Raw genomic sequence first — 15,197 nt, 5'->3', positions numbered from 1 at the left:
CTGATGTAAGATCACCACTCTGGGCCCCTGCATTCATATCATAAAGAGCAAAAACAAAGACCATCCATTCATCCAACATTCCCTTCTTTATGTGGCAAACTATTAAAAAAGGGCCTTAAGAACCCCTATACAGGCCAAGCGAGCCAGCGGGTCAAGATTATGTAAGATGTGGGAAGTCTCATTCCTCACCATGCTGTGAGGTAATAGCGGTGGTGAGCTGTCACTTTACCACCTTCCTCAATAGAGAAAGAGTATAACAGTCAGAAAAGAATGCAAAATGCAAAACAATCAAGCAAATGCTGGAAAAAGCACTTCTAACTAGAATAATAAGACAATGGGCTCTATTTTGACGGTCCATGCGCAGGGCGCAAAACGCAGGGTGCAAAACGCTTTCAGGGCATGTCAGGATGCGTTTTTGCTAATTTAAGGACGGGAAATCTGACTTGCGCCACGGTGCATGTTCTAAAACGGTTGAGTTTATTTTCTTAATGAGTTATAGGTGTGTTTTGAGAATAAACCAATTAGAATCTTATCTCCCATTACCTTTAAGAGCCAGCTGCGTCGCGCCAAGAGCGCATTCGCTATTTACAGGACGCAAAATAAGTCTAAGTGGAAAAAATGAGCATTTCACAGGCAAACAGTTAACAGTTGACAGTTTTTTAACAGAAAACTGTTAAACAGAGCATCTACTAGGTGAGGATGAGAGATAATGGAACTACTTTCACATTCGCTCTTGGATAGGGAAACCTTTACGCACAGACATCAATTAGTCTATAAATAAATACTTTTGTTTGTTAAGCGCAAGTATTCGTTTCAAAACTATTTCTAAATTCAGTTCTAATTTCCAGCAAACGAATAAATGAATAATAATAGCAAAATGTGCTCAAAAACCTGAGTTATATCCTAAAACACATGCTGTGCCCCATATGGTCTAAAACCTGACAGGTGGGCAAATCTAAGCTTGTTTTTAATAAAACAAATATACATATGGATATAATAAATAATACTGCTAATAATAATAACATTATACAAAAGCAAATTGTTATGAATGAACTGAAAAAGCCTCCCGAGATGAAGAAGACATAAAAGCAGTGGTTTTTCATATTTATGTAGGCTAGAAAATAATATGTTTTGTAATATTTTAATCCTTTATATTTATATTCTATATCTATTCTTATTATATACTATATATATCCTTAATATTTACATTTTTTTATATGTAAAGATATTTGCCTATTGCTCTCTTGTGCGTATTAAGCAGTGCGTAAGCGAGGCGCAACTCTGTGCCGGAGTTTAGACCGGGTTAGTTTTGGTCTAATGAAAAATCTATTATAGTTTCTCAAAATAGACCAGAACGCCTATGGGCGCAAAAATTAGTGCTAATGCATTTGCTATTTAAACAGCATAGCACAACGCCTCAAAACGACTCTTGCGCCAAGCTGAAACTACCAAAAGACTTTTGCGCCACGCCTTGCGCCACACTGCGCCGGGTGTATGATAGGGCCCAATAAATCTAGGATCTGTGTGCTTTAACTGGATTCTCTTGCATTTTTTTTTTATTTCAGAACAGCACATTTTACATTTTTATTTCAAAATAGAGAGTGACAATATGTGTTTATGAAGTAAAAAAATGGGTGGAAAATTATAAATAAGATGGAAAAACATCTTGATGGTTAAGTAACGAGTGAGGGCATAGCATTTTTTCAAAAGGGAGTGTCTTCCACTTCTTTTGGAAGTGTAGCTAGTGGAGTAGCTGATCATTACTAGCTCACTTTCTTCTAAACTCTACAACCTCTGGAAAGACTTCAGTCACCGTACATATGTTTATTAAAGTCTAAACACTTGCAGAGTTTTGATCAAAGGAAAAAAAAAAAAAGATTTGTAGAAAGAAGCACTTTCCCATTTCGAAGGAGAACAGGATTAGATAAGCGTCGAGGAACCTTTGAGGAAGTTTGTTAAATGAGGGCGATTCAATTAGCGATTAGTTCGTATCTCTCAGCCAGGCATGTTTAAAAGAGGAATGCGCTCTCAGACAGGATTAATTTTTAATGGAGAGCTGATGGATGAAGACTCCTCTGAGACGGTGCTACAGGTGCAGTCCGAACACAGGAAGCACGCTGATATCGTGTGCCGAATCAAAGAGCAAAGGCGTAAAGAAAATAAGCACTCTGCTGAGAGTAAAAGGTTAAGTCCATCTCAATTGAGGCAGCTGTTTCATGTGGCTCTCACAGATGGTTTGGAGATGATGATGGTTTGCTATGACATCACTGTCTTCCTATTTTCTTATTCCCAACAACGGCTGAATGGTCTGCAGGAAAATGAGAGAGGGTACACAATAAGAGGCACTGCTGAAGGTGAAAAAAGTAACGCTTTTAATGAAAGAGGTGTTCACAAGACTGTCATGAAAATTAAGTACACTGTAAAAAAAATCTGTTAATTAATAGTATCAGTATGTTGTGAGTTACAAGTGTTTTCCGTTTATTTAATATTATAGTGAATTGTATTATGGTTGTGAAATGCATTATGGATATTGAATTCTGCTCTGTCAACATAGGCTCTTGCTGAGAACGTAGCCCTACACTGTAAAAAATGCAGAGTACCACCCAATTCATTAATGTTGTCTTAACACAAATTGATTGTTAACCTAACGCTTTTAACAAGTTTATGTGGATTGAACTTAAAAAATTAAGTTGTCCCAATGTAATTTCAAGAATTGTGTTGTTTCAGGTAATTCTTAATAAGTGAGGTTTATTCATAAACTAATTTCGAGAGGATCACGAGCTTATGATTTATCACGGCCGGTCTCGCATTTGCTAATCACCATCTTCCAATCATATGAGCCCTAAGCCACTATAAATAGCCACAGTTTTCAGTTCACTTTATCTTCGTTTGGAAGAAACCCCCCTCCTCCCCTATTCTCCTCCTTTACCTGTGATTGGGCGGCACGGCGGCCCAGTGGTTAGCACTGTGAGCCCCACAGCAAGAACACTGCCGGCCCTGGTTCCACAGGACCGGTGGGTGTTTCTGTGAGGAATTTGTATGTTCTCCCCAAGTCCACGTTGGTTTTCCCCAGGTTCTCCGGTTTCCTCCCACCATCCAAAGACATTCAACATACATAACAATCAAGCTTTTGACTAACCCCTTGTGTTCCCTTAGCTACCGCAGCAGGGGAGTTCTGAGATCCACCGAGCTCAGGCTCCCTCTCGCTCTGCCAACGGGAGGAAGCCCCGGGCTCGAGGAGCCCTTGAGCTCAGGGCTCTCTCCCGGGACAGCATGCCAAACAAGCTTTTATAAATCATCAGCTAAGTGTGAACTCTTGAAGTAGTTTGAACGAGTAAGACATTTTTTGAGTGTATATATATTGTATATATATTTTTGGAGATTGAGAATTACGTAGCCATAATTATGTATGGCTGCATTTCGTTTTTAAATCGAACGGTTCAGGATGATATGACGTTGTTCCTTTTATTTAACCTTTAATGACCTTCTTCTTTATTTTCAAATATGTTAAGGCATCAAGATCTTACATTTTAAAATCTTTACAAGTTCTCTAATTATAAAAGTTAAAATCTTATGCACGCAAACAAAGCAAGTGAGTTTAGGCCTGCATACAGCATTGTTTTTGGTTCTGGTCAGTTTTGTTGCATTATACAATTGTCATAAAACTTGTTTTTAAAAAAAATTATTTGACTACTGTAGTTATATTTACAACTACAATGTACACCACCCTTACACTTTAACCCTGCCTTAAACTTACCCATATCTCCAAACTTCTATCTACCATTACAAATATCCCACTTCATTAGCACTATTACGCAAAGCACAGTGGCATAGCGCACACTTGCAGAGGCCTCCCTGCAAAAAGGAAGGTGGGGTCCTAATTTCATAAACAAATCAGCAATTATTAATATAATTCTATATTTTGTACTATTTAGTGCTATTTGTATAATGTAATACTTAATTTTTTTACAATATAACATATTTAATTTTTTTTCAACCAAGAAGATAATACAATCTTTAAAAAAAATACATGTTTTTTTTTTATTTTCAATCTTGTAACAGAATGCAGTTGAAATCAGAATTACTAAACCCTCTTTAATTTTTTTTTGTCTTTCCCAAATGATGTTTAACATTCATTCATTTATTCCTTCATTCATTGATTCATTCATTTTCTTGTCGGCTTAGTCCCTTTATTAATCCGGGGTCACCACAGCGGAACGAACGGTCAACTTATCCAGCATGCTTTTACGCAGCGGATGCCCTTCCAGCCGCAACCCATCTCTGGGAAACATGATGTTTAACAGGAAATTTTCACAGTAATAATAATAATAATAATAATATTTTCTGAAAATATTTTTCTTTTGGAGAAAGTCTTATTTGTTTTATTTCGGCTAGAAATATTGTAATAAAAAAACCTTTTAAGGTCAAAATTATTAGCCCTCTTTAAGCTATATATTTTTTTCGATAATCTGCAGAACAAACCATTATTATACAATAACTTGCCTAATTACCCTAACCTGCCTAGTTACCCTAATGAACTAGTTAAGCCTATAAATGTTACTTTAAGCTGTATAGAAGTGTCTTGTAAAAAATCTAGTCAAATATTATTTACTGTCATCATGGCAAAGATAAAATAAATCAGTTATTAGAAATGAGTTATTAAAACTATTATGTTTGGAAATCTGTTAAAATAATCTTTTCTCCGTTAAACAGAAATTGGGGAAAAAAATAAACAGGGGGGCTAATAATTCAGGGGGTTTAATAATTCTGACTATATATATATATATATATATATATATATATATATATATATATATATATATATATATATATATATATATATATATATATATATATATATATATATATATATATATACTAATAAACTGTAAAAATGTTACACCTTAGGTTACACGCACATGTAGAAAGCTAATAGAAAGACAGACAGACAGAATTCATACATATTACATTTTTATCCTGTGACAGGATAATCCACATGAAATGTTTGTAGGGTCTGACAATAATATTTATTTATGGCATTTGTTAATAACAGCATAGCTAAATGTCTTGTTGACAAGATTCAAGGTGACAAACAAAAGGGCGCAATGAAGGTTTTGTAATTTTAAAATATTATTTACATTTTTTTACTTAAACATAATCAAAATTAAAAACTGTGAATAATTGTGTGCGATTACTTTGTATATTACACAACATTGTCAATTTGTGTTGTAAACTGTACTGAACTGTCAAAATTAATACAAATGTATACGCTATTTAAGTGAAACACATGTCGTAAAGACCTTATTTCATTCCTTTCATGTCTTTTTTGCACCGCACGGGACAATGAAGCAGAAGCAGTTGCATGCATAGCACATAAAGAGCATTTGCCCTTTATTGAAGTGCAGAATGTGGATCATTTTGTTGTTTATGCTGCTATAGTGCAGGCACTGAACCCCTGAGGAAAGAGGAGGGGGTTTTCTGGTATTTTTAATGGTCAACTTTTTTTATCAGTTGGTCGGTTACCGTCAGTTCCCATTAAAGAAAATTATCAAATAGAGCAACCTTCTGAGGGTCCCGAATTTCATGCCACTGGCAAAACAACATGAAAACAATCGCTACATAGCATTTGTTTATTGTTTTAATACAAAAGTAGTTAAGGTCACTTTATTATAATGCATGATCCAATTTTCTACCCTCACAAACATTAAATAAAAAACATAGTAGGATAGAAATGCAGCAAATAAGTGCTTTTATGCCCACAGATGGTTGCATAGGTCACTATATATCACATTATGAACTCAAAATATTACATTTTAACCAGAGAGACTGACATGTGCTTCCCAGCTTCCTTCTCCAGCTGTATACTGATAGTCTGGCTTACAGACTTGCAAGGCTTATTCATTCTTCTGGGTCTCAGGCTCCAGAGTCACAACACTACTAAAAAGAACAGCACTGCAAGCCTTCTTGTTTGACTAGCAGTGAGCAAGAATAAACCGGCTGGTTTAAAATGTTCACCAATGCGCACGACATAGCCTCATCCAATCAAATTTTGTTCAACGTATTTACTGGTCAAAAGTGAGATTACAAAATTAACTCAAGACGTGGATCCCATATGTGATCGCTGTAATCAAGCACCTACAGACTTAATACATATGTTTTGGCTTTACTTATCAATCACTTCTTTTTGGCTATCGATTTTCAAGTGTTTCTCTTCTTTGACAAAGATACACATCGAACCATGCCCTCTTATTGCACTTTTTGGACTTTCCCAGAATATAGTAGGGTTATCAAGCTGTACTGCAAACGCCCTTGCATTTTTGACACTATTAGCAAGACGTTGTATTCTGTTATTATGGAAACAAAGATTTCCTCCGAGTTTTGACAATTGGTTGCGAGACGCAATGAGCTTTATCCACTTGGAAAAAATTAGGTTTACAATAAATGACAATACTATGGCCTTTTCTGAAACATGGGACCCATTTAGACTTTTTTTTTCTGAGCGTGTCACATGATTGGGTACTTTATAAATATCCGAGGACTCATTTCTTACAATTTTGAGTTATTTATTTAATTTTTTTTAAATATAATTTATTCATTTTATTTACGTAATTGTTTTTACTTATTTGATTATTATTTTGTTATTATCATGAGTAATTTTTTTTCTTCTTTCTTTAAATGATAAATGTAATTTCAACTTATGTAGAGGGTAGCGGTGGGAATAATATCTGTTTAAATTTGTCTGTAAAAATACTTATATCTAAAAAAGTTTAATAAACAAATTAAAAAAAAAAATGTTCACCAATATTCATTTTATGCCAACATGGTTGTAGCTTGTGCTCCCAACCTGTGTTAATTGTTGAAAAGTACAATACCATAATCCCATAATGGACTCACAAATACAACAGCTGAGGTACACTCCATTCTTTAAAAATAGGCTCATTTTTTAACTGTTGAGTTTTACCATGTATGAATCCATTCACACAATCTCTGGATCTGCTGGTAGTATTTTAGCTTAGTTTAGCATGGAATCGAATTAGACCATAAGCATCTGGACATACATTGTGTACTGAAACCGATGGAAAATGAAAAGTTGCTATTTTCTAGGTCGATGTGGCTAGGAATATATATCATTGATATTATGAGAGGTGTAAGGATGCAGACTCGGTGCACTTGCAATCCGAGTTGCATGCAATGCTTTTTAATGCCCACACCTAACCCCACCACTAACCCTACCCCTTCACAGTGACATGACTAGCTGCATTGAGTGCATTGTGTCTGAAAATGCATTTCTGAGATAGGCAGTCTCACCTAACAAATCTAAGTTTGCATTCACATCGTGTTGAGGAACTTAACTGGGGACTATATTCAGGTGCTGCTAAATTTTGCACGGGAAGCAGCCATGAAACAATTGCTACAAAACTACAGAATAGTCTCTGTTGTTAACATTTTTGATTGAGATGCTAATGTTCTAATCCAATTCAATGATTAATGCTAAGCTAAGCTAAAAGTGCTCCCGCTAGACATGGAGATCAGCTCAATTGACTTAAAAATGGTAAAGCTCAACTGTTTAACTCTAGGGGACTTGAAAATGAGCTTATAAGTTCCTTTAAGATAGAAAATATATCTTTATAGCATTAGGAGTAATGAATGGTTATACTGTCTCGAAAATAATACTCAGGAAAACATCCAAACTCCACCATAATGAAAAGTTATATTACTTAACACAACAGCTAGGGTTGAAAACACAAAGCTAAATGACCTGCAAGGGAAGAGCAAAAGAACTTGCTCACTGGGCACTTGCTTTAACAGGCTACCGCAAGGACAGAAAATCTCAAAATTGCAGAATAAGTAACATCCTCTGCCCAACAGTTAAGAGTCTATTACACTGGCCTCATTCCCTGGCTTCTAAATCCTGAAACACACACACACACACACACACACACACACACACACACACACACACACACACACACACACACACTGAAACCCAGATCCAGAAACTTCCTCAACATAAAACTCAAGTTCCAACCATCAGCACCACTGAATCGTTCTCAAATTTATATCTAGCATCTCTGGACAAACAACCTTGAGAGAAAAAAAAAGCTTTGAAATTTCTTCCAGACACGCATGGGATGCGGCCCAAGACCTCCAGATGCAAATCTACTTAAACAGTGTGGTGGGAGAAAGTTGGAAAAGTTGTCACAACCCAGAGGAATTCTGGCTGCCGAATTCCTGAAACCAACGAGAACGAGTTCAGATTTCGAATCTGAATGATTCGCAACGGACAGGCTTGAAATAAGATCTCAAAAATTTGGCATAAAAATTTAAGAAGTTCAAATAATAATGCAGACCAGTGATGGGATACATCGGAACGCTAGCAGTGTGGTAAATTCCCGACGGAATGCATTGTCACAAACAATATATGTGTGTGCAAGCTGTAAAACCGCAGTTCTGTGGTTGCACAATGATAGATGGAGCGCTCAATGACAGATGGGTCGTTACTTTCCAAGTAAACAACAAAACTGCAATCTTGCCATGTTTGGTCAAAACTAAACATTCATTTCTAATGGAGAAAAAAAACTGAAGGAACAAAAAGTTTCACGCTTAAACCATCTATAAAAAGAGCTGACTATAATAACCAACTACCATGGTCCATGATCTTTAAGAGACACAACTTCCTTCGCATTCTTCATTTGCAAATGACAGTAGAAACATTGTAGACCATCAAACAGAATGGATAAACACAATGGGATGGAGGCTATAAACTTACTGAACAGTAAAAGTAATGAATGCAGAGGTTTGGCCGTGGAGTCGGCATTTGTACTTTAATTGCTCTCTAAACATGTCTCAATAAAAGTGAGAGGTTTTTTTAATGTGCTACAGAGCAGAAGTGGAACTGAACGATGCTTCTAATATCCCTTTACAGCTCTTTAAGCATGAAAAAGAGAAATAGATTGTGCTACTCACCCTAGTTGCCCTATCCAGGACCGTACATCCAAACAACAACTGAAGCATGAACAAGGGAGAAAGAGAGATTGAGACCCAGTCCGCCTGCTGCTGCGGCAGGGAAACTTTTTTCCCCCCTTGTTGTCGGGCAGCTCCTGTTCTCCAAACTCTCCAAACTCTCCAAACTCTCTCTCACTGACACTTCCTGCGCTGTCCCTTTACACCAACTCAAATCACTCCCCCAGACTCAGCCAAGGAGCATTGTTTAGACAGGACGTGTTGTGTGAACGTGTGTGTGTGTGTTTTCCAATGTGTCGCCATGAATGCAGTTTTTGTAACTCTCTTGGCACTCCCTCGAGTCTGGATCACCTCACTGCGAGAAGAAAGAGAGGGGAATGAAGAACTTAGAGAAGGAAAAAAAGGAGATGTGTGACAAGAAAGAAAGAAATAAAGAAAGACGAAGAGTGAAGCGAGAAAGAGAGAGAGAGAATCCCTTAAAGTTAAAGCAAAACATTTGGAGGACTTCCTGCTATGGTGCCCCCTGTGACACAAACTTGAGGGCCACATGTGTGTGTGTGTGTGCAGTTGCGTCTGTGAATTTAGAGCTTCCTCTCGAAATCCCTCAGTTTGCTGTTAAAGTCAGAGCCAGATTTAGGTCTGCAGTGAGGTCTTAGGTGATCACAGCAAAACATCTCCAAAACACACCACAGATTCGTCTCAAAACAAGCTTTGCTAACTACATAGACATCTGTCTTCTAAAAAGGACTTCTATAAATTACCAATTTAGGGATGACTTTTCAGATGCGGCATCTCCACGTGATGCAAAAAATGTCATGAGATACTCAACCAGCAGTTGATTTTTTTCTTTGGCGTGATGCTATAAAAGAGACAGTAGTAGTGATGCACTGTAATTTTACCAACATTAAAATATTCAGTCAAATCATACAAACGGAGAGATTTCAGTTAAACTGCCGATGAATTAAAATGATGTAACATCCTGATTGTCGTCGGCATTGATTTTGTGTACAAAATAACCTACAACTAGGCCCACATGGAATCTGTGCGCGCAGAAATCCACAGATTTTCAGCCCATCATTAAGTCTATTTATTTTTTAGTGTAAATTTATATTTATTCAGTTTTTTCTATTAATCTCAGTAATATTATTGACCAATCTGAAAGTGTTCGATAGATTTATTTACAATATAGTTTCTAAAGTAATATTTTCCGTCTTTTAGTAGAGATACTGTATGAGATCTTGCTTTGTTTCTAGATGGATTTGCATTGTAAACATTAAATAAACATTAAAAAACGCTTATTTTTCATTTCAAGTATTAAGTATTTAGTTACGATACTTAAAATATTTCCGCATGAATTTGCAGATTTTTTACAAAATTCTCAGCAGAAATAGCAAAAAATGTCTGCAGATTCCGCCTGGCCCTACCTTTAACAGATAAACAAACCCAGGCTCATTCTAAAAACCAACCTCATTTCACTTATAAAGCTAGCTCTCCACATGGTCGCCCACTGAAGCTAAGCAGGGCTGCGCCCGGTCAGTACCTGGATGGGAGGCCACATGGGAAAGCTAGGTTGCTGCCGGAAGTGGTGTTAGTGAGACTAGCAGAGGGCGCCCGACGTTTGTTCTGTGTGGGTCCTGATGCCCCAGTATAGTGACAGGGACTCTATACTGCTCAGTGAACGTCCGATAAACCGAGATCCTGACTCTTAAAAATTAAAAATCCCAGGATGTCCTTAGAAAAAGAGTAGGGGTTCAACCCTGATAAAATTTTCCCACTGGCCTCTCTCCATAATGGCCTCCTAACCATCTCCTTATGATAATTAGCTTCATCAGTCTCCTCTCCACCAATCAGCTGGTGTGTGGTGTGCAGGCTGGCCAGGTGGATGCTGCACACTGGTAGTGGATGAAAAATTAGGGTGACATTTTTTTTCCTCCTAAAACAAACATCCATACCATGGAGGATTATTATTTTTAATCAAACAAATTAATAAAAATTCAATACATTATGAAAAGTTATGCTTCCTTGTGAGATTACATTGCTTATCACTTTTAAACATCCATTTTTGTTTACCCAGTCACTCAAAACCTGATTTTGTCTTGATTTTTAAATATCAGGTTTGGAACTCTAAAATGCAAAAAAAAAAAAATTGAGTAAAACAATACTGAATTTGGACCTTTCAACATGCGTTATGAGTTTACAATGCTGCTTTTGGGTTAAAATCAAAGACAATACGTCTAGCGCAATACGTTTTGGAACAGAGCATATGTCTGCTATGTACGTATACGTATGTATGTTTGAATGTGTGGGTGGGTGTGTTCAGCCTGATCATTGGCAGATGAACTAAAAGAGAGGAGTAAAGAAGGAATGAAAGGCAGATGGTAAATAGTGGAGAAAACATAACTGTCCTTGGTTATCTGCAAGACTTACAACACTCAGCAAATGCGGACACACTCAGCCCTGTCCCCAGACACTCACAACACAAACATGCTAAAACAAACACACACAAACACACACTTAAGCCCGGATACAAAGTCATGTGGATGTCAAGAGATGCTTATAAGCTCTGCAAACACAATACACTCTATAAAAAAGTGTGCTGTGATATGATTCTAAATATGGCGTTCATATAACACAGGCCCATAGCCAGCCTAGTGAAAGGGTTGCTTCTTTTACTCTAAAAGTGTATTTTTTAATTTTTTACATTTTTAAGTAGTAAGTAGGCCAACTTAAGCCTGGTTTATAATTCTGTGTCAAGTGACCGGCGTAACCCACAGCACATGCAACGCGCGTAGCCGTGCATTTATACTTCTGCGCGCTGTCTCTGTTAGTCTGCATTAACATTTCCGAAACGCTAGTGGGCAGTGAGGTGTAAATGTTCCTCTGTGTCGAGTTTCTTCGTTGGTGTTTTGTTTTTTCGGAACACTTTCTGAACGTAAAAGTGGCTCAAACTCGTTCATTTTGAGGCAGGAACTGGCGGACATGCCACAATTTTAACTATGAGATAAACACCAAACAAAACTTTCCATCCGGAGTTCCTTCACGGGACTCCACACTTGTAAATAGTCACTCCATCGGGCTCGCACCGCTCGCGCGGCTCTCGGTGCCGCCCAGACTCGTCAGCGCTACCAAGCTGACCAATCACAGAGCTCGCGCTACGCGTCTGTGCGACGTGTAGTTACATTTTTTTGAGAGGTGCACGTCAGCAACGCCGACGGCCAGGGCGTAGGGCTATAGCCTGGATTTTACTTCTGGAACGTGTAGTTAAATTTTTTGAGAGATGCACATCAGTGACCCCGATGGCCATGGCGTAGGGCTATAGCCTGGTTTATACTTCTGCGTCAAGTGACTGGCGTAACCCACGTCGCATGCAACGCGCGTAGCTGTACATTTATACTTCTGTGCGCTGTCTCTGTTGGTCTGCATTAACACTTCTGAAACGCTAGTTGGCAGTGAGGTGTAAATGTTCCTCTGTGTCGAGTTTCTTCGCTGGTGTTTTGCTTTTCCTGAACACTTCCTGAATGTACAAGTGGCTCAAACTCGCTCATTTTGAGGCAGTAACCGGCGGACGTGCAACAACTTTAACTATGAGGTAAACACAAAACAAAACTTTCCATCCGGAGCTCCTTCACAGGACTTCCACACTTGTAAACAATCGCTCCATCTGACTTGCGTGATTCGCATGGCGAATTCGCCCAGACTCATCAGCGCTACCAAGCCGACCAATCACAGAGCTTGCACTACGTGTCGTTGTGACCTGTAGTTAAATTTTTTGAAAGGTGCACGTCAGCGACGCTGATGGCCACGGCGTAGGGCTATACGTCAATGCCATAGCATATGTGTGCGTTTGACGCAGAAGTATAAATCAGCCTTATGCATTAACGCGTAGGCTGCGCCGTAGCATATGCGTGCGCTTGATGCAGACATATAAATCAGCCTTTATCCAGCGTATGTTTTACACAGTGGATGCCCTCCCAGCCGCAACCAGTACTTGGACACATCTACACTACGGCCAATTAAGTTTATTCAATTGACCTGTACCTCATGTCTTTGGACTGTGGGGGAAACCGGAGCACCCGGAGGAAACCTACGGGAACACAGAGAGAACATGCAAACTCCACACAGAAATGTCAACTGGTCCAGCTGGGACTCGAAGCAGCAACTTTCTTGCTGTGAGGCGACAGTGTTAACCACTGAGCCATCATGTCTGTATTCCTGCTCTAAACTTTCCATGCCAAAATTAAAGTCACCTGATCATCTGATTATTGCCTGCAGGCCCTTACTATCCACTAATAGAGTACTATTAGTCTCAAATCCAACAAACCATCTAATATATTTTCACTATCGAAAATTAATCACATGGTGTTGGAAAAAAAACGAATATGCATTCTAATAATTGCTTTTCTGGTTCACTTCTCATTCTCTCATATATCTTCTATCACACCTTTGTGCATAAAACCCAGAACACAGTAAAGAGAACTTACCTATGAACATCCTAGACTGAGAGAACTTAACAAATATTAGTTTTGTATCTGGTGGTTGTTGCTGTGGTAGTCAAGAACGTCACAAGAACAGCTTAGGGCAAAAAAAGACGGCACACAATGTGTAACTCTTTGTATTCAGTTGGCACTCTGGAAGCCCTGGGTTTGTCTGTGGTCTTAATTAATCTTATTTTATTATATAGTCCATATAAAAACTGCAAAGTGATGCAAAACAGTAGGTGAGGGTGTAATGAAGTTTGGAAAAGAACATAATTTTTTAACTTGGAAAAAATCTTATCTGGTCAGATTCCTCCTTCTAGAGGTGGGCTCAAAAGTTCATAAATAAAAGTCTTTTTTTTGGGTTTGATATTTTTTATGACATGTCTAGGATTGTACTGCTGAAAATGTATATACGGATATGAATCTGTACAGATGTGGTTTAACCACATGTCCTTGGACTGGAAACCCACACGGACGCAGGGAGAACATGCAAACTCCACACAGAAACGCCAACTGAGCCGAGGCTCAAACCAGCGACTCAGCGACCTCCTTGCTGTGAGGCGACAGCACTACCTACTGTGCCACTGCTTCGCCCTTTTTTGTTTTGGTTTATTTTTAATTTAGTTTTAAAGTTGCAATTTGTTTTTGCAATATTTTGCTTGAATTTAATTGCATTATCTTTCAAATTCTAAAGATGTTTGGTGACTAAAATGTTATTTTAATAAATATATCTGTTTAATAAATTTGTTTTGTTTAAATGAACCATAATACATTGCATATGTTCAGTAGGGATGGGCCATACCACAACTTTTTAATTCGATACGATATCAATACTTTTTGTTCAAATTTTTACGATACCGAGTCCACTTATTATTACACACTGCACAGATACACACACACACACACACACACACACACACACACACACACACACACACACACACACACACACACACACACACACACACACACACTTATATTTATTCTTATTCACCTAATGGTAACAAATGAGAAAGAGAGATCTGATTTATTTCATTTATTTATTTTTATTTGTATTTAATTATAATTTTACTTTATATTATAATACTATACTACTATTTGCTGTTGAGAGAGAGAGAGAGAGAGAGAGAGAGAGAGGTTTGCCTCCTATAATGTCTTTTGTTGAACAGAGGGAGACTGCGCAGAGGAACACTGGGCAGCTTGTTTTTGTTCCGCTTCTTTATAAGTTTCAGGGTGTGTTGTCTGTAAGTGTTTACAAAGGCTGGTTGTATTGTTGCTGTGTATGATGTTCTTATTTCAAATATTGCTCGTGAAATGCTTATTCAGTAGATGAGCACCCCAACATGCTGCGTTATATCTCTGCCATTGTGTCATTCCGTAATGCAGAAGTGTGCGACTTGCGTGTGTTGAGTAGGCTACGTAAATTATCTGTACAGCACATGATCGCTCACGTCACCTTCGCTGCAGATTGATTGGTGTAACGTCTTGTATACAAATCGTAACTGACAATCCTGTACACAGCGCTAAAACATTTAGTTATGCAGAAGTTATTAATATATATATATATATATATATAGGTATTAGATATTTTTTAAAAAGTATCGATACCAATTTAAAATACCAATTTAAAAGGTTCTGAGTATCGATATATCGATACTCGAGCATTGATGTGCGCATCCCTAATATTCAGGGCCGTAGCAAGCTGAACTGGCGTTCTTGGCAAAGGATGATCACGCCGCCCACAACCCAATAGTG

The 15,197-nt window shown here is 38.0% G+C and overlaps 1 protein-coding gene across 31 annotated transcripts in view; it reads right to left on the bottom strand.

The window, feature by feature from the left end:
- Nucleotides 1–15,197, bottom strand: part of si:ch211-285f17.1 — a 293,770-nt gene that overhangs the window by 176,031 nt on the left and 102,542 nt on the right. For 11 of the 31 annotated variants that reach the window (XM_073941516.1, XM_073941537.1, XM_073941518.1 and 8 more), the window contains exon 1: nt 8,968–9,140. The exons of the other annotated variants lie outside the window; for them this stretch is intronic. The gene's annotated coding sequence lies outside the window, so the exon portion shown is untranslated. Of the gene's footprint in view, nt 1–8,967; nt 9,141–15,197 lie in introns of those variants that run through there. 31 annotated transcript variants of the gene reach the window in all.

The sequence above is a fragment of the Danio rerio genome, chromosome 24 (assembly GCF_049306965.1).
Source record: "Danio rerio strain Tuebingen ecotype United States chromosome 24, GRCz12tu, whole genome shotgun sequence".
Taxonomy (NCBI): domain Eukaryota; kingdom Metazoa; phylum Chordata; class Actinopteri; order Cypriniformes; family Danionidae; genus Danio; species Danio rerio.
This window is presented reverse-complemented; position numbering and strand designations above follow the sequence as displayed.